General features: G+C 40.9%; 1 pseudogene; it reads right to left on the minus strand.

The window, feature by feature from the left end:
- Nucleotides 1-4,943: 4,943 nt before the first annotated feature.
- Nucleotides 4,944-25,658, minus strand: part of LOC115503915 — a 36,025-nt pseudogene continuing 15,310 nt past the window's right edge.

The following is a 25,658-nucleotide window of genomic DNA, read 5'->3' on the forward strand; positions in this document are numbered from 1 at the left end:
CAAGAACAGACACTCAGATCAATGGAACAATGTAGAAAACCCAGAAATGGACCCACAAATGTATGGCCAACTCATTTTTGACAAAGCAGGAAAGAATATCCAATGGAATAAAGACAGTCTCTTCAGCAAATGGTGCTGGGAAAACTGGACAGTGACATGAAGAAGAATGAACCTGGACCACCTTCTTACACCGTACACAGAAATAAACTCAAAATGGATGAAAGACTTAAATGTAGGACAGGAAGCCATCAAAGTCCTCCAGGAGAAAGCAGGCAAAAACCTATTCGTCCTCAGTCTCAGCAACTTCTTACTCAACACATCTCCGGAGGCAAGGGAAACAAAAGCAAAAATGAACTATTTGGGACCCCATCAAAATAAAAAGCTTCTGTATGGTGAAGGAAACAATCAGCAAAACCAAAAAGCAACTGATGGAATGGGAGAAGATATTTGCAAATGACATATCAGGTAAAGGGTTAGTATCCAAAATCTATAAAGAACTTATCAAACTCAACACCCAAAAAACAAATAATCCAGTGAAGAAATAGGCAGAAGACATGAATAGACCCTTCTCCAAAGAAGACATCCAGATGGCCAAATGGCACATGAAAAAATGCTCAACATCACTCATCATCAGGGAAATACAATCAAAACCACAATGAAATACCACCTCACACCTGTCAGAGTGGCTAGCATTGGCAAGTCAGGCATCAACAGATGTTGGCAAGGATGCAGAGAAAGAGGATCTTTTTTGCATTGTTGGTGGGAATGCAAACTGGTGCAGCCACTCTGGAAAACAGTGTGATGGTTCCTCAAAAAATTAAAAAGTAGAACTACCCTATGACTCAGCAATTATACTACTAGGTATTTATCCAAGGGATACAGGTGTGCTGTTTTGAAGGGGCACATGCACCCCAATGTTTATAGCAATGCTAGTGACAATAGCCAAAGTATGGAAAGAGCCCAAATGTCCATTGACAGATGGATCAGTAAAGAAGATGTGGTTTATATATACAATGGAATACTACTTGGCAATGAGAAAGAATGAAATCATGCCATTTGTAGCAACATGGATGGAACTGGAAGGTATTAGGCTGAGTGAAATAAGTCAGAGAAAGACAGATGTCATATGTTTTCATTCATATGTGGATCTTGAGAAACTTAACAGAAGGCCATGGGGGAACGGAAGGGGGACAAATAATTACAGAGAGGGAGGGAGGCAAACCATAAGAGACTCTTAAATACAGAGAACAAACAGGGTGGATAGGGGGTTGGGGGAGAGGGGAAAATGGGTGATGAGCATTGAGGAGGGCACTTGTTGGGATCAGCACTGAGTGTTGTATATAAGCGATGAATGACGGGAATCTACTCCTAAAACCGAGAGCACGTTGTACACACTGTATGTTAGCCAACTTGACAATAAATTATATTTGAGAAAAAGAAGATGTGGTATATATACACAATTGAGTATTACTTAGCAATCAAAAAGAATTAGATCTTGCTATTTGCATCTATGTGGATGCAACTAGAGGGTATCATGCTAAGTGAAATTAGTCAGAGAAAGACAAATATCATATGACTTCATTCATATGAGGAATTTAAGATACAAAACAGATGAACATAAGGGAAGGGATGCAAAAATAATATAAAAACATGGAGAGGGAGAAAACATAAGAGACTGTTAAATATAGAGAACAGAGGGTTGTTGGAGGGGTTGAGGGAGGGGGGATAAGTTAAATTGGTAAGGGGCATTAAGGAACCTACTCTTGAAATCATTGTTGCACTATATGCTAACTAACTTGGATGTAAATTTAAAACAAATTAAACAAAAAACAACTACACAGCCATAAAGGACCAGAAAGACAAAAATCAGAGAGATCATCACAAAAACATCTCCATAAATTACAACTGAAATCCTAAGTCTGTGTTGAGGGAAAAGGCAGCGCTGGGAGGAAGTCAGCATCCTCGGACCTCTGCCTGGGAAAATAAAGCTGATGGTAAGCTTTCCATTTCTTTCTTTCTTTTTTTTTTTTTTTTTAAATTTTTTTCAACGTTTATTTATTTTTGGGACAGAGAGAGACAGAGCATGAATGGGGGAGGGGCAGAGAGAGAGGGAGACACAGAATCGGAAACAGGCTCCAGGCTCTGAGCCATCAGCCCAGAGCCTGACGCGGGGCTCGAACTCACGGACCGCGAGATCGTGACCTGGCTGAAGTCGGACGCTTAACCAACTGCGCCACCCAGGCGCCCCAAGCTTTCCATTTCTTGAGGAAATACAGTGAACTCAGTGTCTTGGGTCCATATCTAAGGCCAGGGAAAACATGACGGCACAAAGTATATATAGACGTTTCTAGGAGACACCTTCAGTGGCCTTGTTGTGAATTAGAGAGACATCGAGTCTCTCTCAGCCCCTTAGGATTTGGGGACCATCTGTATCCTGAGGCTGCACATCTGAGCCTCTGTGCTCATGTGAAAAGTGCCAGGAAAAAAATATGTTTGTATGTCACCCATTTCAGCCTTAGGCCCTATGATTTCATCAAAGGCCCTGGGGAACATCACAGGGACCATCCCCTTCTGAAGTAGCTGTGTCAATATGCCAAGCCCACACAAGATTGACAGAGCTCTAATTTCAGTGTTGGGGAACATCTAAGTTAGTCCCAACATCATGCTCCCCAAAACTCAAGGTAGAAGGACCTTTCCGGGGCTTGTAATCCTCATATGTCCAGGGCCCACAGCAGTCATGACTGCCCTGTAAGGCCTCCAAAGGATACCTAATGTTCCATATAGTTTACAATCACCAGCAAGACCATGTACCCCTCCTTGAGAAAGTGGCAGTCAGGTGAATATTATTCAGCCTGACAAAGGAAGGGAATTCTGACACGTGTTACAAGATAGATAAACCTTGAGGATATTACGCTAAGAGAAATAAGCTAGTCACAAAAGGACCAATAGTATATGACTCTAGTTCTATGAGGTACTTAGAGTATTCAAATTTATAGAGACGAAAGCAGAATGGTGGTTGCAGATGTGGAATCTGAGGCACTACATACTAAGGTATGGAGGTATTAAGTAACTTGTTCAAGCCATACTTGTAAGCGTCTGTGGTGAAGGATGGTATCAGATGGGTATCACTGGGCCACACACTCATCTCCCAGTTGCTGAGAGTATTGTCTGCTATGAGCTCACAGCTACTCCATTTCTCTGAAGAATTGCCCTTGGCCAAACTAAAGCTACTTACCTAGTAGTTTATGCATCCTGGGGTGGGAGCACAGTCTATAACCAACTGATGGGTTACAAATGGCTGACCCCTGCCTCAAAGTGGAATAAACTCTGCAATACAACTCTGTAATTCTGGCTCCAGAATTCGTTCTAGTTTTCTCCCTTTCCATCACTGTGAAACCTGACTTTCATTATCCTTATTATATTTATTATTTGATCAATCCCCCTTTATGTAACTAATCCCCACTCCATTCCTTAACCCTCACAGATACCCCCTTCATATTATGTGGGTTGTTCACACCATATTTAGGCTCTGGCTTCTGACCAGGCCACCTGTCTGTGTGGATACTCTTCTCACCTAGCTTGTACCCCCACACCCATGCCAGGATGTTCTCCATGTGGACACCGTCACCACTCTACTCTGTCTCTGTCTTGAAGTCACTGTGCCTCCTTTCTCTGTCCCTGGAACCCATGTGGGGCTGCCAACCTGGCTGTGCCTCACCTACTGGCTTTAGGACTGAGTTATCCAGGGAGGAAAGGCAATGGAAGAGAAGAAAGGAGAAGGGAAAGAAGGGGCAGGGAGGGAAGAGGAGGAAAATGACAAATCTGTACAGCTCCTGATACTAACTGAAATGAAAAAGCTTTTAGCTTTTTTTGCCCAATCTACTGACCAATCAGTTATCTCTTATTCGATGTTCATGGTGTCAGGACAATGGTGAGCTGAGACTGGAACACAAAGAGAAAGCATGTTCCCTACCTATTTGAACATCAGGGCAGATGAGATGAAAATATTAAATCAAAACTAGTAATACAATAGTAATTGCCCTATCGAGTGTTATAAAAAATGTGGTCCCAAATCAGTAGAATTAAACTATGAATATATTTTCTGAACAATGGGCAAAGTCACTGTGGATTAACTCTCACCTATTTTATCACTGTTGGAGTTCTGAACAAGCCCCACCCACCCAGTGACTGTGATAGTCCGAAACATTCAGTCGCTGCCTCTCACTCATCATTTCTCATTTCTACAGAGTCCCCCTTAATATGCATGAAGCCAATCAGTTAATACTAAATAAATAAATAAATAAATAAAGCAAGAGAAATAGCAAGTGAGCAGGGGAGGGTCAGAGAGAGAGAGAGAGGGAGAGAGAGAATCCCAAGCAGGCTCTGCCCTGTCAGCAGGGAGTCCAACATGGGGCTCAATCTCATGAACTATGAGATTGTGACCTGAGCTGAAATCAAGAGTCAGTCACCTAACCCACTGAAAAATCCAGGTACCCCAATTAGTTAATATTTTTCTAAAGGGATGTTGATTGACTCACTCAGTGTAATATTTAACACAGAATATTCAAAATAAGACACATGATATGTTATTACCATGGTCACTACAATAATTCTTATTTTCATTAAAGTTTGTTGATAAAATTGTTGAGAAATTTTTATTCTTGATAAGTGCTCAGGGGAGTAGATGGTACTACTGGGGATAGTCATGTGAACAATATAGGCTGAGTCTACATGTCTGGCATTTATTAGTCACCTTCTTTACTCTCCACATTACATAATGCTCCACAGAGATACTGCAAAAGCTACGGAATTCCTAGTCATCCATCACAGGCAATACACGAAGCCCATCTTCATTTCTGGGTTGTACTCAGAAAGTAAATTGAAGTCTCTGGTGTTCTGGGACACAGCTTCTTGAAGAACAAAGGGGAAGTCTTTAGGGAAAGTCAGGCTCCACTCACGCTCCCATCTCTCAGCTCAAGCTTGAGAACAATGGGTTTTTCTCATTGAAATAACCCTTGACTGCTATATTTCAGGGGGATCTGCAAAAGTTAAATGTGCAAAGAGAACCAATAAAGGAAGCCCTGCTAACAACAGAAGCAAAATAGACAAGATACACAATGGACACGAATGTTTTACAAACATATGAATACTACTTTCAGCATCGTATATCTGTGATTCTTTTTCTTAACTACCAGTTAACATCTTTAATAGAAGTAGGAACAGTCATGTTATCTATTTTCCCTTGAGCAAATTTTTTTTTTTTTAAAAATTTTTTTTTTTTTTCAACGTTTATTTATTTTTGGGACAGAGAGAGACAGAGCATGAACGGGGGAGGGGCAGAGAGAGAGGGAGACACAGAATCGGAAACAGGCTCCAGGCTCCGAGCCGTCAGCCCAGAGCCTGACGCGGGGCTCGAACTCGCGGACCGCGACATCGTGACCTGGCTGAAGTCGGACGCTTAATCGACTGCGCCACCCAGGCGCCCCCCTTGAGCAAATTTTAATAGCATGTGTCTTTCAGAGAAGTGGTCTATTTAATTTCAGTCAAAAATATATAAAGTTTTTTTATGGTGTTTCCTTATTATCCTTTTTCTAAGTTATTTTTTTCCAGTTTTAGTGGGACATATAATTGACACACAACAGTATATAAATTTGAAGTATACAGCATAATGATTTGACTTACATATATCATGGAATTATTACCACAATAAGTTTAGTTACCAAAAAAATATTTTGTCTTGTGATGAGAATGCTTAGCATCCACTCTCTTAACATCTTTCAACTACAACTGAAATTTGTACCTTTTGACCATCTTCCTCCAATCCCACCACCCTTTGGATTCTTTACTCTTACTCTATAAGCTGTCAAGACTGGAGCATGGAAGTATTTATCCATCACTCATTCAGCAGAATATCTATTGATCACCTACTCTGTACCAGGCTGGACCAAATCATGCTGGCTTGTGTTCTTTTTTGATTTAAATTTTAGGTAAAATTGATGAGTGTTTAAAATTTAAAACAGATTCTTAGTCATCAAATCATACCACTTGAAAAGTGATACACAGTTAATTTTGTATATGTTGGAGCTTGTGGGGTCATCATAGTGGGTATTACACATTTTATTGTATGGCCAACCTCACTGCTAAAGATCCTGTTACCTCTCTCAGTAGAACCATTCATTCATGGTGGCAGGAAGTCTTTATGAAGCATGATGCCTGTTCTCTAGCATCTTCTGGTTCACAAGTGTAGTGCAAATGGTGAGTTTCTGAAGATCAATATTATTATTATTGTTTAATTTTTTTAATGTTTATTCACTTTTGAGAGACAGAGAGAGACAGAGTATGAGCAGGGGAGGGTCAGAGAGAGAGGGAGACACAGAATCTGAAGCAGGCTCCAGGCTCTGAGCTGTCAGCACAGAGCCCAACGCGGGGCTGGAACTCACAGATGGGGAGATCATGACCTGAGCTGAAATCGGACGCTTAACTGACTGAGCCATCCAGGCGCCCCCAGTGGCAACTATTCTTTATGCTCTTCAGAGGAGATTCCAGATCCTTGTTATTTTTTAAATTTTACGTGGCATGTGTATATATCTCCTGCAGAAACACACACACACACACACACACACACACACACACACACACCCCAAACAGGTACACAATTGTCACTTGCAAAGTTTTTAAAATTAAAATTGTTTACAATTTGCATCCCATAGCTCTAAATCAACTGCAAATCACTTGTTAACTTTCCTGGATGACTGCAAGTGACAAGTGGGAGTTTAAGAAAGGAATAAAATGAAGTGCTAAAGACACCCTTGGGTGCAAAGAAAACATAGAACTGACTGGATGAATTAATGACAAAGTGATCAGTTCAGTGCCACAACCCTTGACAGCAGCCTGTAGTAACTGACAACATAACAGAGGAGGGAATGGGCTCTGGTGCATGGGGAGGTATCAGGGAGGAGTCTGGGGACAGACTAGGACTGGAAGGATGAGAATAGATGAGAGGAGATTGGGCAGAGCACTCACAGAGCTCAGACTGGGATGAAAAGGGAGCACAGCCTGACTGGAGTGGGGCTCATGGAAGGTGGAGCCAAGTAGGCAGGATGGCTTGGACCATGGGAGTCCTTCACATCTGGCAGACATGCTTCTCACCAGTGATTCTCAACCTTGCTTGTACATGAGAATCAATGGGGGCACTTTTAAAGCCACACTCTGGGTGAATTGTGTTAGAGTTTCTGAGATGGCCTGGGCATCAGGATTTTTAAAAGAATGCCACTGATATCAATATACAACCAGGGGTTGAGAACCACAGTCATGTGAGTGTAAGTTGTGGAGAAGAGCATTGCTCAAAATTCCTGTGGTAATCACTGTACCTCATGACTGTGCACAACATTTTCCCATCCCTTCAGTGGACTTGAAAGAAATTTAAAATATTGCTCAAGTTCAAAGGTCTGTGCATAATCATGTGATGCTAACTGGACTGACTCTAGGTAACCCTTATGGTTGGTTGTTCATAAGTCACAGTGTGGCACTCAGGTCTGAAGGACCCTTAGTTGCAGTTCCAAATAGAATCTCTGCCCAAAGGAACACGTTATTAAGGGTAAGTGAACCCCCACACCCACACCCATTCCATATCCCTTAATTTAAAAAAACACCAGAAAAACATTATTTATGCAGAAAGTTATTTCTCTGACCTGTGTTTCTTTAAAAGGCTTGAAGGAGAAGTTCTGCAGGACTCTGATGAGGGCAAGTTTCATGTTCATGATCGTGAACCTCATGCCAATGCAACTTTTGGGTCCAGTTCCAAAAGGTAGGTATATATAAGGATTCATGCTGTCCTTGTTCTTCTTGCTGAACCTGGTTCCATAAAATAAATTGTAAACAAGTTAGTGAAACATAAAAACCACAAGAGCTACATGTTTGGGGTTTTCAACCAGGACTACACAGGACACTTTTGGGGGGGCTGATCCCTGAAATCCTTCCATGCTTATTCTGCAGTGACAACTGTAAGTTACAGATCCTCTGCATTACCCTTACCCTGTGGGAGCAGTCAGTCTTGTTGAGGAGATGAGATGAATGTTGTTAAAAGGAAGGGTTATCTTAAACACTAGAATTACAGTTAGGGTGGGGAGATGTTCACACTCTGAAAGGCGAGCAGGCAATGAGCCTGACTGAAGGAAAGGTAGGTTCCTGCCTCCACTGACTTACGTTGGTCATGTGCCCATGGAAGAAGGAAGCAGGAGAAATGCCTCCCATGATTTATATTGTAATTTTTCCCTTCTCTTCCCTCCCTCCCACCTTGAATCCCCCCCAACCACTTTGACAGAGCTGCCTGTCAGAATATTTATATGGGCACATGATGCTGCTTCACTGTAGTCATACTCACTGATGTGTATAATCAGTATAATCACTGAATTCTTGGCCACCTGTTTCATGAGGCTAAAAGTTCCTGAAGGTTAGCCCTATGTTTTATTCAAAACTGATTCTACAATATTTGATTATATTAAGGGAAAATGTGGATTTGGGGAAAGCGATAATGACATTGTGGTGAGGTATTTTTATAAAGTCCTTATATTACAGACAACATTCTGGAATGATTACAGATGATGTACTTAAGGTAATATGGAAATCAGATGAATTACCATGGTGTGTGGATGGGGCAGCTGACATAGGTAGTGGTTGTTAAGCGGGTGATGGGCACATATAGATACATTAAAAGTATTTCATAGGGGTGCCTGGGTGTCTCAGTAGGTTAAGTGTCCAATTCTTGATTTCAGCTCAGGTCATGATCTCATGGTTCGTGGGTTCAAGCCCCAGGTCGGCTCTTCACTGATAGTGTGGATCCTGCTTAAGATTCTCTCTCCCTTTCTCTGCCTCTGCCCTGCTCACACTGTTTCTCTCTCTCTCAAAATAAATATATGAACTTAAAAAATTGTTTTAAAAAAGTATTTCATAGTCATGTGCCTATAGTATATGCTTGTGCATGTGTCAAAAATTCTCTATAATGTACATTTTTAACATGTGGATTTCTCACTTCCTTGCCCCATCCCTGACACACATAGGTAAACACTTCATGTCATGACTGAATGAATCACAGAGAAGTACCAGGAATCTCTAGTTTCTGTTTGACAAGCTACAGGAGCAGGGACTGCTGAGCTTGTGGGAACCACCAGGTCTTCTGGTCCAGAAAACAGGTGACTTGGTCAATTCTGACTTCTTTTAGCAAGTACTATATGTAGGCATGATGCTAGCACTAGGGACACCATGCAACAAGACAAGGGCCCTGCAATCAGGGAGCTTAGAGTCAGGGCTAAAAGTCTGGATCCCTACAAAGTTCACTCCAAATTTTTCTCACCAATACAATAAACAGGAAAGTACCAACTGTTTGCAGAATTCAAGCTGTGCCCAAAGCCAGACTCTGCTCTGGATTCCCAGAGAGAAAGCTCAAGACCCCTCCTCCCAGGAGGATGTCTCAGATGGCTAGAGAGCAGATGACTTTGCTTTGGACTAACCCCAGATACCAAGAGAGGTGGGAGATGGCACAGGACTGCAGCCACAGACAGCACAGGACCTGTGTGTGCCCCCATCTCATGAGGTTTCTCCCCCTGCCAGGGAAGATGACTCTCAGTTCCACAGTCTCTGCTCTCCCACTAGGGCTAGTGGAAAGGGTGGCCAAAGTTTACAACATGGAATTGTAGGGGAGTAGGGATATAATTCAGAGTGCTATAGAGGACAGAAACACTTAAAGGAAGGCCTATTTCTTTAAATGAAATAGTGGGTAAGTAAGTTATGGTATATGCATATAATCAGACACACACAATTATAGTATGCTGTTATTGTTTGCTGTTACAGTAAGTTGTTCATAAAAATATGCCATCCTTATTTTTAGCAATCCTTATATGCCTAGATAAATGTCCACAAGGACACACATGACATATTAATAATTTTGACATATCGGGACTGAGGATGAGTCTAGTTTCTTTTGTCTGGTCTACAGTTTATAAATACAGACAACAAAGAATGATCATTGAATAATAAAAAAAACTTCTAAGAGCAAAAAAATGTACAAATAAATAACTGTACAATCACACATTTGTCATCTATACTGAGATATCAGAATCTCCTCCAATATGAGGGTGGGTTCCCTTTTCCAGGGTTCCTTGTACCTTGTAGGATGGAACTCCTCAGGCTCTGACCAGAGTTCCAGGTCTCGGTGAAGAATAAAGGTTGGCACCACCACCACTGTCCCTTGGGGAATGAACACGCCATTGATTTCCACATCTCTCTTACAGATCCTCTCAAGTCTACCAGAAAGTGGGTATAATCTGAGAGTTTCATTCAGCACTCCATCTGTACAAGGGCATCATAAGTGGGAGGTGCCTGGAAGAAAAGAAACAGATTTTGATAAACTTAAGTTCGGGATCAGCGTTCAACTCAGTGTACACAGTACTACTGAAGTGTTAGGAACCCCTAAGAATCATTTGTTTTGGTAAAGGGCATTTATGAGCATTTTAATGTCTACCATGTTTTTTTGACCTGCTCAATGCCCCCCTGACAAGTGTCCAATAGTAACGACTAGGGGAGACAGCTGGGACATTTCCCTAAAAAGAACCTGAAATCCTTTCCACAACCATGTAGTGGTTTTTCTGCTTCATGTGAGCAAATGTGACTAATACACAATGACCCTTACTCTTTTTTTTTTTTTTTTTTTTGGGCTTTTAATATTTATTTATTTATTTATTTTTTTTTTATATGAAGTTTATTGACAAATTGGTTTCCATACAACACCCAGTGCTCATCCCAAAAGGTGCCCTCCTCAATACCCATCACCCACCCGCCCCTCCCTCCCACCCCCCATCAACCCTCAGTTTGTTCTCAGTTTTTAACAGTCTCTTATGCTTTGGCTCTCTCCCACTCTAACGTCCTTTTTTTTTTTTTTTTTTTTCCTTCCCCTCCCCCATGGGTTCCTGTTAAGTTTCTCAGGATCCACATAAGAGTGAAACCATATGGTATCTGTCTTTCTCTGTATGGCTTATTTCACTTAGCATCACACTCTCCAGTTCCATCCACGTTGCTACAAAAGGCCATATTTCATTTTTTCTCATTGCCACGTAGTATTCCATTGTGTATATAAACCACAATTTCTTTATCCATTCATCAGTTGATGGACATTTAGGCTCTTTCCATAATTTGGCTATTGTTGAGAGTGCTGCTATGAACATTGGGGTACAAGTGCCCCTATGCATCAGTACTCCTGTATCCCTTGGGTAGATTCCTAGCAGTGCTATTGCTGGGTCATAGGGTAGGTCTATTTTTAATTGTCTGAGGAACCTCCACACTGCTTTCCAGAGCGGCTGCACCAATTTGCATTCCCACCAACAGTGCAAGAGGGTTCCCGTTTCTCCACATCCTCTCCAGCATCTATAGTCTCCTGATTTGTTCATTTTGGCCACTCTGACTGGCGTGAGGTGATACCTGAGTGTGGTTTTGATTTGTATTTCCCTGATAAGGAGCGACGCTGAACATCTTTTCATGTGCCTGTTGGCCATCTGGATGTCTTCTTTAGAGAAGTGTCTATTCATGTTTTCTGCCCATTTCTTCACTGGGTTATTTGTTTTTCGGGTGTGGAGTTTGGTGAGCTCTTTATAGATTTTAGATACTAGCCCTTTGTCCGATATGTCATTTGCAAATATCTTTTCCCATTCCGTTGGTTGCCTTTTAGTTTTGTTGGTTGTTTCCTTTGCTGTGCAGAAGCTTTTTATCTTCATAAGGTCCCAGTAATTCACTTTTGCTTTTAATTCCCTTGCCTTTGGGGATGTGTCGAGTAAGAGATTGCTACGGCTGAGGTCAGAGAGGTCTTTTCCTGCTTTCTCCTCTAAGGTTCTGATGGTTTCCTGTCTCACATTTAGGTCCTTTATCCATTTTGAGTTTATTTTTGTAAATGGTGTGAGAAAGTGGTCTAGTTTCAACCTTCTGCATGTTGCTGTCCAGTTCTCCCAGCACCATTTGTTAAAGAGGCTGTCTTTTTTCCATTGGATGTTCTTTCCTGCTTTGTCAAAGATGAGTTGGCCATATGTTTGTGGGTCTAGTTCTGGGGTTTCTATTCTATTCCATTGGTCTGTGTGTCTGTTTTTGTGCCAATACCATGCTGTCTTGATGATGACAGCTTTGTAGTAGAGGCTAAAGTCTGGGATTGTGATGCCTCCTGCTTTGGTCTTCTTCTTCAAAATTCCTTTGGCTATTCGGGGCCTTTTGTGGTTCCATATGAATTTTAGGATTGCTTGTTCTAGTTTCGAGAAGAATGCTGGTGCAATTTTGATTGGGATTGCATTGAATGTGTAGATAGCTTTGGGTAGTATTGACATTTTGACAATATTTATTTTTCCAATCCATGAGCAGGGAATGTCTTTCCATTTCTTTAAATCTTCTTCAATTGCCTTCATAAGCTTTCTATAGTTTTCAGCATACAGATCCTTTACATCTTTGGTTAGATTTATTCCTAGGTATTTTATGCTTCTTGGTGCAATTGTAAATGGGATCAGTTTCTTTATTTGTTTTTCTGTTGCTTCATTGTTAGTGTATAAGAATGCAACTGATTTCTGGACATTGATTTTGTATCCTGCAACTTTGCTGAATTCATGTATCAGTTCTAGCAGACTTTTGGTGGAGTCTATCGGATTTTCCATGTATAATATCATGTCATCTGCAAAAAGCGAAAGCTTGACTTCATCTTTGCCAATTTTGATGCCTTTGATTTCCTTTTGTTGTCTGATTGCTGATGCTAGAACTTCCAGCACTATGTTAAACAACAACGGTGAGAGTGGGCATCCCTGTCGTGTTCCTGATCTCAGGGAAAAAGCTCTCAGTTTTTCCCCGTTGAGGATGATGTTAGCTGTGGGCTTTTCATAAATGGCTTTTATGATCTTTAAGTATGTTCCTTCTATCCCGACTTTCTCAAGGGTTTTTATTAAGAAAGGGTGCTGGATTTTGTCAAAGGCCTTTTCTGCATCGATTGACAGGATCATATGGTTCTTCTCTTTTTTTTGTTAATGTGATGTATCACGTTGATTGATTTGCGAATGTTGAACCAGCCCTGCATCCCAGGAATGAATCCCACTTGATCATGGTGAATAATTCTTTTTATATGCTGTTGAATTCGATTTGCTAGTATCTTATTGAGAATTTTTGCATCCATATTCATCAGGGATATTGGCCTGTAGTTCTCTTTTTTTACTGGGTCTCTGTCTGGTTTAGGAATCAAAGTAATACTGGCTTCATAGAAGGAGTCTGGAAGTTTTCCTTCCCTTTCTATTTCTTGGAATAGCTTGAGAAGGATAGGTATTATCTCTGCTTTAAACGTCTGGTAGAACTCCCCTGGGAAGCCATCTGGTCCTGGACTCTTATTTGTTGGGAGATTTTTGATAACCGATTCAATTTCTTCGCTGGTTATGGGTCTGTTCAAGCTTTCTCTTTCCTCCTGATTGAGTTTTGGAAGAGTGTGGGTGTTTAGGAATTTGTCCATTTCTTCCAGGTTGTCCAATTTGTTGGCATATAATTTTTCATAGTATTCCCTGATAATTGTTTGTATCTCTGAGGGATTGGTTGTAATAATTCCATTTTCATTCATGATTTTATCTATTTGGGTCATCTCCCTTTTCTTTTTGAGAAGCCTGGCTAGAGGTTTGTCAATTTTGTTTATTTTTTCAAAAAACCAACTCTTGGTTTCGTTGATCTGCTCTACAGTTTTTTTAGATTCTATATTGTTTATTTCTGCTCTGATCTTTATTATTTCTCTTCTTCTGCTGGGTTTAGGCTGCCTTTGCTGTTCTGCTTCTATTTCCTTTAGGTGTGCTGTTAGATTTTGTATTTGGGATTTTTCTTGTTTCTTGAGATAGGCCTGGATTGCAATGTATTTTCCTCTCAGGACTGCCTTCGCTGCGTCCCAAAGCGTTTGGATTGTTGTATTTTCATTTTCATTTGTTTCCATATATTTTTTGATTTCTTCTCTAATTGCCTGGTTGACCCACTCATTCGTTAGTAGGGTGTTCTTTAACCTCCATGCTTTTGGAGGTTTTCCAGACTTTTTCCTGTGGTTGATTTCAAGCTTCATAGCATTGTGGTCTGAAAGTATGCATGGTATAATTTCAATTCTTGTAAACTTATGAAGGGCTGTTTTGTGACCCAGTATATGATCTATCTTGGAGAATGTTCCATGTGCACTCGAGAAGAAAGTATATTCTGTTGCTTTGGGATGCAGAGTTCTAAATATATCTGTCAAGTCCATCTGATCCAGTGTCTCATTCAGGGCCCTTGTTTCTTTATTGACTGTGTGTCTAGATGATCTATCCATTTCTGTAAGTGGGGTGTTAAAGTCCCCTGCAATTACCACATTCTTATCAATAAGGTTGCTTCTGTTTATGAGTAATTGTTTTATATATTTGGGGGCTCCGGTATTCGGCGCATAGACATTTATAATTGTTAGCTCTTCCTGATGGATAGACCCTGTAACTATTATATAATGTCCTTCTTCATCTCTTGTTACAGCCTTTAATTTAAAGTCTAGTTTGTCTGATATAAGTATAGCTACTCCAGCTTTCTTCTGGCTTCCAGTAGCATGATAAATAGTTCTCCATCCCCTCACTCTGAATCTAAAGGTGTCCTCAGGTCTAAAATGAGTCTCTTGTAGACAGCAAATAGATGGGTCTTGTTTTTTTATCCATTCTGATACCCTATGTCTTTTGGTTGGCGCATTTAATCCGTTTACATTCAGTGTTATTATAGAAAGATACGGGTTTAGAGTCATTGTGATGTCTGTATGTTTTATGCTTGTAGTGATGTCTCTGGTACTTTGTCTCACAGGGTCCCCCTTAGGATCTCTTGTAGGGCTGGTTTAGTGGTGACAAATTCCTTCAGTTTTTGTTTGTTTGGGAAGACCTTTATCTCTCCTTCTATTCTAAATGACAGACTTGCTGGATAAAGGATTCTCGGCTGCATATTTTTGCTATCTAGCACCCTGAAAATCTCGTGCCAATTCTTTCTGGCCTGCCAAGTTTCAAAAGAGAGATCAGTCACGAGTCTTATAGGTCTCCCTTTATATGTGAGGGCACGTTTACCCCTTGCTGCTTTCAGAATTTTCTCTTTATCCTTGTATTTTGCCAGTTTCACTATGATATGTCGTGCAGAAGATCGATTCAAGTTACGTCTGAAGGGAGTTCTCTGTGCCTCTTGGATTTCAATGCCTTTTTCCTTCCCCAGTTCAGGGAAGTTCTCAGCTATTATTTCTTCAAGTACCCCTTCAGCACCTTTCCCTCTCTCTTCCTCCTCTGGGATACCAATTATGCGTATATTATTTCTTTTTAGTGTATCACTTAGTTCTCTAATTTTCCCCTCATACTCCTGGATTTTTTTATCTCTCTTTTTCTCAGCTTCCTCTTTTTCCATAACTTTATCTTCTAGTTCACCTATTCTCTCCTCTGCCTCTTCCATCCGAGCCGTGGTGGTTTGCATTTTGTTTTCCATTTCCTTTAAAGCGTTTTTCAGCTCCTCATGACTGTTCCTTAGTCCCCTGATGTCTGTAGCAAGAGATTCTCTGCTGTCCTGTATGCTGTTTTCCAGCCCAGCGATTAATTTTATGACTATTATTCTAAATTCACTTTCTGTTATATTATTTAAATCCTTTTTGATCAGCTCATTAGCTGTTGTTATTTCCTGGAGATTCTTCTGAGGGGAATTCTTCCGCTTGGTCATTTTGGATAGTCCCTGGTGTGGTGAGGGCCTGCAGGGCACTTCCCCTGTGCTGTGGTGTATAACTGGAGTTGGTGGGCGGGGCCGCAGTCCGACCTGATGTCTGCCCCCAGCCCACCGCTGGGGCCACAGTCAGACTGGTGTGTGCCTTCTCTTCCCCTCTCCTAGGGGCGGGATTCACTGTGGGGTGGCGTGGCCCGTCTGGGCTACTTGCACACTGCCAGGCTTGTGATGCTGGGGATCTGGCGTATTAGCTGGGGTGGGAAGGCAAGGTGCACGGCGGGAGGGGGGGCAGGCTTAGCTCGCTTCTCCTTAGGTGATCCACTTCAGGAGGGGCCCTGTGGCAGCCGGAGGGAGTCAAATCGCTGCCGGAGGTTTGGCTCCGCAGAAGCACAGAGTTGGGTGTTCGCGCGGAGCGAGCAATTTCCCTGGCCGGAGCCGGTTCCCTTTGGGATTTTGGCTGGGGGATGGGCGGGGGAGATGGCGCTGGCTAGCGCCTTTGTTCCCCGCCAAACTGAGCTCTGTCGTCCGGGGGCTCCGCAGCTCACCCTCCCTTTGTCCTCCAGCCTTCCCGCTTTCCGAGCAGAGCTGTTAACTTATGACCTCCCAGACGCTAAGTCGCGCTTGCTAAGTCGCGCTTGCTGTCTGAACACAGTCCGTCAGGCCCCTCCGCTTTTGCAAGCCGGACTCGGGGGCTCTGCTTGGCCGGCGAGCCGCCCCTCCGCCCCGGCTCCCTCCCGCCAGTCCGTGGAGCGCGCACCGCCTCGCCGCCCTTCCTACCCTCTTCCGTGGGCCTCTCGTCTGCACTTGGGTCCGGTGACTCTGTTCTGCTAATCCTCTGGCGGTTTTCTGGGTTATTTAGGCAGGTGTAGGTGGAATCTAAGTGATCAGCAGGACGCGCGGTGAGCCCAGCGTCCTCCTACGCCGCCATCTTCCCAGAATCCCCGACCCTTACTCTTTTTTAAAGAGTACATTATTTATTTAAATAAAAGGTAGTTAACATAAAGTGTAGCATTGGTTTCAGGAGTAGAACCCAGTGATTCATCACTTACATACAATATCCAGTGTTCCTCCCAACAAGTGCTCTCCTTAATGCCCACCATCCATTTAGCCCATCCCCCACCCACTTTACTCTTAAGTGAAATATGTCAAAGTCACTGTTTCTTTTCAAAAGAGAGGCCACACACCTGTACCATTAAAAGGAGAATGTGCAACAGAAAAATATCCCCTACCCATATAAACTCTTAGTGGAAATATCCTGCTTTGTAGCTCTTCAATTATATATACAATATTAGGAGAGAAACACTATATTATATAAAAACTGCAAATAAGTTGGGGAGACACTAGTTCCTTTCAAACCAAATAAAGCAAAAGAAGAGAGGATTGGATGCTTCTAATTGTGGGCACACAAGTTCAGTTCTAGGGGACATTGTAAAGGGAATTGTAATCCTACTCTCAGCCCAACCCTCTGTTGCTGGAAGGGTCTCCTAGTTGTTGCTTCGGGGTTTCATTGTCAAATAAGCCACTCCAGCCCTACAGGTCAAGTCTCTTCATAAGGAGGAATTCCAGTTTGGGAAGAGATCTAAAACAGTATGGGCAATATGTGCATACCTCTTGGTATTATATTTAATAGCCAACATTGTAGTGGTGAAGAGTTCAATCAAGACCCAGGCACCCTGGCTCCTAGCCTGGCTTCTTTAGCACTAGTTATGTGATAGTATAAGAAAGTTATGTTGTCTCTCTGTAGCTCAGATTCTTGCCTCATTATATGGAGATAATTAGAGTTGACACTTCATAGGTGTATGGTAGAGACACTCACTACTTATCAATATCCATGTAGACCCCCATATTTCCCATCCCACATGAACTTTTGGGAAACAACTTTGCAAATGGGCTGTGAAGTGAGGAGATGTATGTCAGGTTAGGGCTAAACATTTGAAAAACAAGTGAGCAACACCCTAGTTCTTTATTCCTCAGGCAACATGGAGTCCTCAAGTTCCAGATAATGCATGTATAAAAAAGTGGAACCTCTTGCCCTGTATCCCAAAGTAAATATATTCAGCAGACTCACTCCCACTCTCCACTAACATCCATGTTGGACATGTAAATGTGAGTTAGAAGTAAAACTTTGTTATGAAAACCCACTAGATTTGAGAGCTAATCTGTTACTGAGGCATAAACTGAGCCTATCCTCACTCCCTCCGCAGGTGTGACCTCACCCTATTGGGGAAAGTCGCATCAATCTTCTCCTGCAGTTTCTGCTGGACATCAGGGTGAGTGGCCAATTCATACACAAGGAAGGAAAGAGATGTGCTTGTGGTGTCACAGGCAGCAAAAATAAAGGTAATAGATTGAGCCATAAGTTCCAGATCAGACAGAGCTAAAAGGAGAGGAAAGACATTTTAGCCAAAACTGGTGAGTGTAAAACATCAGTTTAGATGATGAGAAATCCATTTGAAATGCCAAAATCCCTCAGGGAATAAATGTAAAAGCAACTGGGAATCAAACCGGGAGTGGTTTGTACTCTGATGTCTATCTTACAGAGTTAGAAAGAGGCAAAAGTTGTCTTGATCTGGTAATTCCCAAGGCCTATACTATTCTTGGCCAACTGTTTCTGGTTATGCCACCATCCCCACCAACAAAGTGGGTAATTTCAGGAGATGGCATTTCTGTCTAACGCGCATAGTGTTATCAGTCTGTTCCCAGAGAGTCTAAAATTACTTTACCCCTTAGTAGCACTATCCCTGAGGAATAATTTTACATTCTTCTACCTAACATACAGTTTGATTTTTTTGAGAGAGTTTACAATGATAAGGCTTAATTGTCCTGAAAATAAATGATCTTTCACCTAAACATATCTTCAAGAACTTAAGCCCAATATTGGGCTAAGATAAACTTACTACTCAAAGTGTGGCCCATGGACCAGCAGCATCTATTACATTTGGGAGTTTGTTAGAAATGCAGAATCTCAAACCTCACCCTAGAACTATTAGAAAAATATGTGCTTTACAATATCTGATGATCTGTGTGCACAATCTAGCTTGAGAAGCACAGATTATACCTTCCAGAGGTCTCAGCTAATAGAAGACCTGAGGCACAACTCTTCCAACAGGTGATCTCAGATATGTACAGAAACTACAACACAGACAAAAAGCTAGAAGAGTAGTGTCTGGTGCTAGTCTAATCAACCACATTAAAACAGTAAGAGAAACAATGATCAATAGAAGGACATTGGCCAGCATGAAATATAGACAAACAGAATACAGTGAATGGAATTAGCAATGCTTATTCAAACATGGCCTGAATGTCACCTTCCTTAGCGAATGGTCCCGCTCTGAATATGAGTTGGCCTCCCTTTGGATATCTCCTGGCAGTAAGCATGGTTAGTCTCTAATCTATTTGATCAGAACTGTATTATATTAGGACCTTTAGATATTTAGAGCGCTGAAATTAACATGGCATCTGCCAAAGACATGAAATTCACAACTAAAAATAATACAAAAGGAGGGTAAGAAATGTCTACAGAGTTCTGATTTCCCAGGCATACTTTCTGTGATACTGCTGTGGATAGATTCAACTATTAGATTCTTTCCTCTGATTGCCATGAACTCCATGATAATCGAATTTTATAGTTCTGCTGTACAGTATGTTAGCCACTTGCCAGATGTGCCTATTTATATTTAAACTTTAATTAATTAAATTAAATATAATATTTGGTTCTTCAGTGACAGAAAGTGGTAGAATGAAACAGATAGATATATAGTGGTGTGATGGAGTAAGCCCATCCTTTAACCATAAAGGTATTATTTCTGTCATAGAAACAAACTACATCCAGGCTCTTTTTTTCTTTCAGACACAGAGACCATAATTACATTACTGGTTATGGATAGAATGAAATGATTACATTTATCAGTCCTGTGTAAATATATTTGATGTTCTTATCTTGGTCCACTGAGAGGAAACAGAGGCAAAGAAACCCTCTGGTTACTAGGAGTGGCAAGGAGCACTCCTAGACCCCAGATTTTGGTTTCTAAATACCATTCTCACTAAAAGGAAACAGGGCTTCTTGGAGAAATGGCTGATTCCAGGGCTTCATTAGGGGAAACAGAGGAGAAACCTGGAATGTCTCATACCAGAATGCAAGAAAATGTTCACAAAATGATATGGGAAAAGGATACAGAATACTCTATGTACTGTAATGGTGGATAGACATTATACGTATTTGAAAACCCATAGACTGTATAACACCAAGAGTGAACTGTAATGTAAACTATGGATTTTGGGCAGTAATACTGTGTCATTTTAGGTATATTTATTGTAACAAATGTACCATATGGTGAGGGATTTTGATAATGGGGGATGCTGACTGTAGGTGGAAGCAGGGAGAATATGGGATCTCTTTGTATTTCACTCAGTTTTGCAGTGAACCCCAAACTTCTATAAAAAATAAAGTCTATTAAAAGCCTAAATAAAGAAGAAGAAAGAAAAAAAAGAACACAGAGTAGCCCACTAGAAAGGGCTTCCAGAGGACAAACTGAGAGAATTGAGGATCTCAATAAAAAACAATGTAAGAGACTAAGTTAGTAATATATGAGATCATACTGACATGTGTAAATAAATAAAATAATAATTAAGAATGCAGAGCTCACCCTAATAATGGAACATTAACTCGTAGAAGTTAGAAGATAGAAGAAATGACGGATTTGGAAAGTCACTATTTTGAAGCCATCATACTAATAATGGTTTCAGTCAAGTACCATCCATGGACGATATAAGTAGTAAGTAAAAGTTTGAAGAAAAACACAGTATTTATATAGTCACAAAGGTGGCCAGCACCAGTTACTTCTTATTTACAAAAGGAATAAAAAACTTTACAGTACCCAAGGCTAGTTATCACAACTTTAATCAGGTGTTCCAAGTGCAGGTCACCAACATGGGCACCATGTGCCTCCTGGTGTGATGAAGCCTTGATGTGAATTTCCAGACAGAGGTTCTGATTCAGTGGATCTGGAGTAGGCCAGAGGATTCACATTGGAAACAAGCTCCCTTGTGGCAGACCACTGACAGCTTAGGCATCTATCAATGCCTTTCAAGGTTTGAACAAACCTGAGGCTGTGGGCTTCCGGAGAGTGCTTCTGCTACCACTTGTATCTGAACATGTGTCTTTCTTCCATGTGCAGAAATTCCATCCATTGGAAATCTTTCTGCACATTTCAAAACCACTGCATGTCTTTGAGCTTCCCCATCACTGGCCCTCTGAGGATCTCCTTGCTTACCTTTATGGGTGTCCATTTCTTTGGAATTCCGGAAGTTAATCATGAGCTGAAGCAAATCCACTTGGTGCTGGAAGTAGAAAGAGAAATTTCAATGACAAAATACCACTTGTGAAGTCAGAAATATATCAGGGGTACAGCACATAACTTCTTTTTTGAGAATATAGCTCTTTTACATCCAGAAGTCTGACTAGTGTTGTCTCAGTCATCAGTGAACAAAAACATCCAGCTACAAATGTGGGAGAACAGGATGTTTCACTGACAGGAATTCAGCCATAATGTTAAACTGATTTTTGGTTCTTGCCCACTCTGATCCTCAGGTTCTCTGGCTTTTCAACACAGCTTCCTGGGCAAAAAATTGCCTTCTCGCTCTCGTGTCATGCCTCCTAGCTCAGGAGAAAGTTCCTGACTTTAGTCCTTTTAACTCAGCCTTAATTCTTTTTTTTAATTTATTTTTTTAAAAAAATTATTGTTTAATTTACATTCAAGTTAGCATATGGTGCAACAATGATTTCAGGAGTAGATTCCTTAATGCCCCTTACCCATTTAGACTATCCCACCTCCCACAACCCCTCCAGCAACCCTGTTTGTTCGCTATATTTGAGAGTCTCTTATGTTTCACCCCTTTCCTGTTTTTATATTATTTTTGCTTCTTGTCTCTTATGTTCATCTGTTTTGTATCTTAAATTCCTTATATGAGTGAAGTCATACGATATTTGTCTTTCTTGACAAATTTGATTAATTTTGCTTAGCATAGTATTCTCTAGTTGCATCCACACAAATGCAAATAGCAAGATTTCATTCTTTTTGATTGCCAAGCAATACTCCATTGTATATATAGACCACATCTTCTTTATCCATTCATCTGTTGATGGATATTTGGGCTCTTTCCATACTATGGCCATTGTCGATAGTGTTGCTGTAAACATTGGCATGCATGTGCCCCTTTGAAACAAACCACCTGTATCTCTTGGATAAATACCTAGTAGTGTAATTACCGCGTCATAGGGTAGTTCTATTTTTAATTTTTCAAGGAACCTCCATACTGTTTTCCAGAGTGGTTGCACCAGTTTGAATTCCCACCAGCAGTGCAAAAGAAATCCTTCTTCTCCATATCCTCACCAACAACTTTTGTTGCCTGAGATGTCAACGTTAGCCATTCTGACAGGTGTGAGGTAGTATCTCATTGTGGTTTTGATTTGTATTTCCCTGATGATAAGTGATGTTGAGCATTTTTTCAAGTGTCAATTGGCCATCTGGATGTCTCCTTTGGAGAAGTGCCTATTCATGTCTTTTGCCCATTTCTTTACTGGGTTATTTGTTTTTTGGGGTGTTGAGTTTGATAAGTTCTTTACAGATTTTGGAACTGACCCTATATCTGATATGTCGTCTGCAAATATCTTCTCCCATTCCGTTGGTTGCCTTTTAGTTTTGCTGATTGTTTCCTTCACCATGAAGAAGCATTTTATTTTGATGAGGTCCCAATAGTTGATTTTTGCTTTTGTTTCCTTTGCCTCCAGACACGTATTAAGAAGTTGCTGCGGCTGAGGTCAAAGAGGTTTTTGCCTGCTTTCTCCTCTAGGACTTTGATGGTTTCCTGTCTTACGTTTAGGTCTTTCATCCATTTTGAGTTTACCTTTGTGTAAGAAAGTGGTCCGCTTTTGTGTAAGAAAGCAGTACAGGTTCATTCTTCTGCATGTCGCTGTCCATTTTCCTGGCACCATTTGCTGAAGAGATTGTCTTTATTCCATTGGATATTCTTTCCTGCTTTGTCAAAGATGAGTGGGCCATACGTTTGTGGGTCCATTTCTGGGTTCTCTATTCTGTTCCATTGATCTGAGTGTCCGTTTTTGTGCTAGTACCATACTGTTTTGATGATTACAGCTTTGTAATATAGCTTGAAGTCTAGGATTGTGATGCCTCCTGTTTTGGTTTTCTTTTTCAAGATTGCTTTGGCTATTCAGGGTCTTTTCTGGTTCCATACAAATTTTAGGATTGTTTTCTCTAGTTCTGGGAAGAATGGTAGCATTATTTTGATAGGGATTGCATTGACTATGTAGATTGCTTTGGGTAGTATTGACATTTTAACAATATTTGTTCTTCCTATCCAGGGGCATGGAATATTTTTCCATTTTTTTGTGTCTTCTTCAATTTCTTTCATAAGCTTTCTATAGTTTTCAGTGTATAGATTTTTCACCTCTTTGGTTAGATTTATTTCTAGGTATTTTATGGTTTTTGGTGCAACTATAAATGGGATCGATTCCTTGATTTCTCTTTCTGTTGTTTCATTGTTGGTGTATAGGAATGCAACTGATTTCTGTGCATTGATTTTATATCCTGCAACTTTGCTGAATTCATGAATAAATTCTAGCAGTTTTTTTTTTGTGTGGAATCTTTAGGGTTATCCATATAGAGTATCATGTCATCTGGGAAGAGTGAAAGTTTGACTTCCTCCTGGCCAATTTGGATGCCTTTTATCCTTTTGTGTAGTCTTACTGCTCAGGCTAAGATTTCCAATACTATGTTGAATAACAGTGGTGAGAGTAGACATCCCTGTCTTGTTCCTGACTTTAGAGGGAAAGCTCTCAGTTTTTCCCCATTGAGGATGATATTAGAGGTGGGTCTTTCATATACGGCTTTTATGATCTTGAGGTATGATCCTTCCATCCTTACTTTCTGAGGGTTTTATCAAGAAAGTTGCTATATTTTGTCAAGTGCTTTCTCTGCATCTGTTGAGAGGATCATGTGGTTCTTCTCCTTTCTTTTATTGATATGATTAATCACATTGATTGTTTTGTGGATATTGAGCCAGCCCTGCATCCCAGGTATAAATCCCATTTGGTCGTGCTGAATAAGTCTGTTAATATATTGTTGGATCCACTTGGCTAGTAACTTGTTGAGGATTTTTGCATCCATGTTCATCAGGGAAATTGGTCTGTAGTTCTCCTTTTTAGTGGGGTCTTTGTCTAGTTTTGAAATCATGGTAATGCTGGCTTCATAGAAAGAGTTTGGAAGTTTTCCTTCCACTTATATTTTTTGAATCAGCTTCAAGATAATACATGTCAACTCTTCTTTACATGTTTGGTAGATGGGAATGCAAGCTGGTACAGCCACTCTGGAAAACAGTATGGAGGTTCATCAAAAACTGAAAGTAGAACTACCCAACAACCCAGCAATTGCACTACTAGGCTTTTATCCAAGGGATACAGGTGTGTTGATTCGAAGGAACACATGCACCCCCATGTTTATAGCAGCACTATCAACAATAGCCAAAGTATGGAAAGAGCCCAAATGTCCACCGATGGATGAATGGGTAAAGAAGATGTGGTATATATACACAACGGAGTATTACTCGGCAATCAAAAAGAATGAAATCTTGCCATTTGCAACTACGTGGATGGAAATGGAGGGTATTATGCTAAATGAAATTAGTCAGTTAGAGAAAGACAAATATCATATGACATCACTCATATGAGAACTTTAAGAGACAAAACAGATGAACATAAGGGAAGGGAAAAAATAATATAAAAACAGGGAGGGGGACAAAACAGAAGAGACTCATAAATATGGAGAACAAACTGAGGGTTAATGGAGGGGGGTGTGGGAGGGGGGATAGGCTAAATGGGTAAGGGACACTAAGGAATCTACTCCTGAAATCATTGTTGCACTATATGCTAACCAATTTGGATGTAAATTTAAAAAATAAAAAATAAAACAAGTTAAAAATAAATAAATAAATGTTTGGTAGAATTCCCATAGAAAGCCATTTGGCCCTGGACTCTGTTTTTGGGGAGAGTTTTGATTACCAGTTTGATTATTCCCCCCCTTTTTTTTTCCACTATATGAAATTTATTGTCAAATTGGTTTCCATACAACACTCAGTGCTCATCCCAAAAGGTGCCCTCCTCAATACCCATCACCCACCCTCCCCTCCCTCCCACCCCACATCAACCCTCAGTTTCTTCTCAGTTTTTAAGAGTCTCCTATGGTTTGGCTCTCTCCCACTCTAACCTCTTTTTTTTTCCCTTCCCCTCCCCCATGGGTTTCTGTTAAGTTTCTCAGGACCCACATAAGAGTGAAAACATATGGTATCTGTCTTTCTCTGTATGGCTTATTTCAGTTAGCATCACACTCTCCAGTTCCATCCACGTTGCTACAAAGGGCCATATTTCATTCTTTCTCATTGCCACGTGGTATTCCATTGTGTATATAAACCACAATTTCTTTTTTTTTAAATTTTTTTTAATTTTATTTTTTCAATATATGAAATTTATTGTCAAATTGGTTTCCATACAACACCCAGTGCTCATCCCAAAAGGTGCCCTCCTCAATACCCATCACCCACCCTCCCCTCCCTCCCACCCCCCATCAACCCTCAGTTTGTTCTCAGTTTTCAACAGTCTCTTATGCTTTGGCTCTCTCCCACTCTAACCTCTTTTTTTTTTTTTCCTTCCCCTCCCCCATGGGTTTCTGTTAAGTTTCTCAAGATCCACATAAGAGTGAAACCATATGGTATCTGTCTTTCTCTGTATGGCTTATTTCACTTAGCATCACACTCTCCAGTTCCATCCACGTTGCTACAAAAGGCCATATTTCATTCTTTCTCGTTGCCACGTAGTATTCCATTGTGTATATAAACCACAA

The sequence above is a fragment of the Lynx canadensis genome, chromosome E3, assembly GCF_007474595.2.
Source record: "Lynx canadensis isolate LIC74 chromosome E3, mLynCan4.pri.v2, whole genome shotgun sequence".
Lineage (NCBI taxonomy): Eukaryota > Metazoa > Chordata > Mammalia > Carnivora > Felidae > Lynx > Lynx canadensis.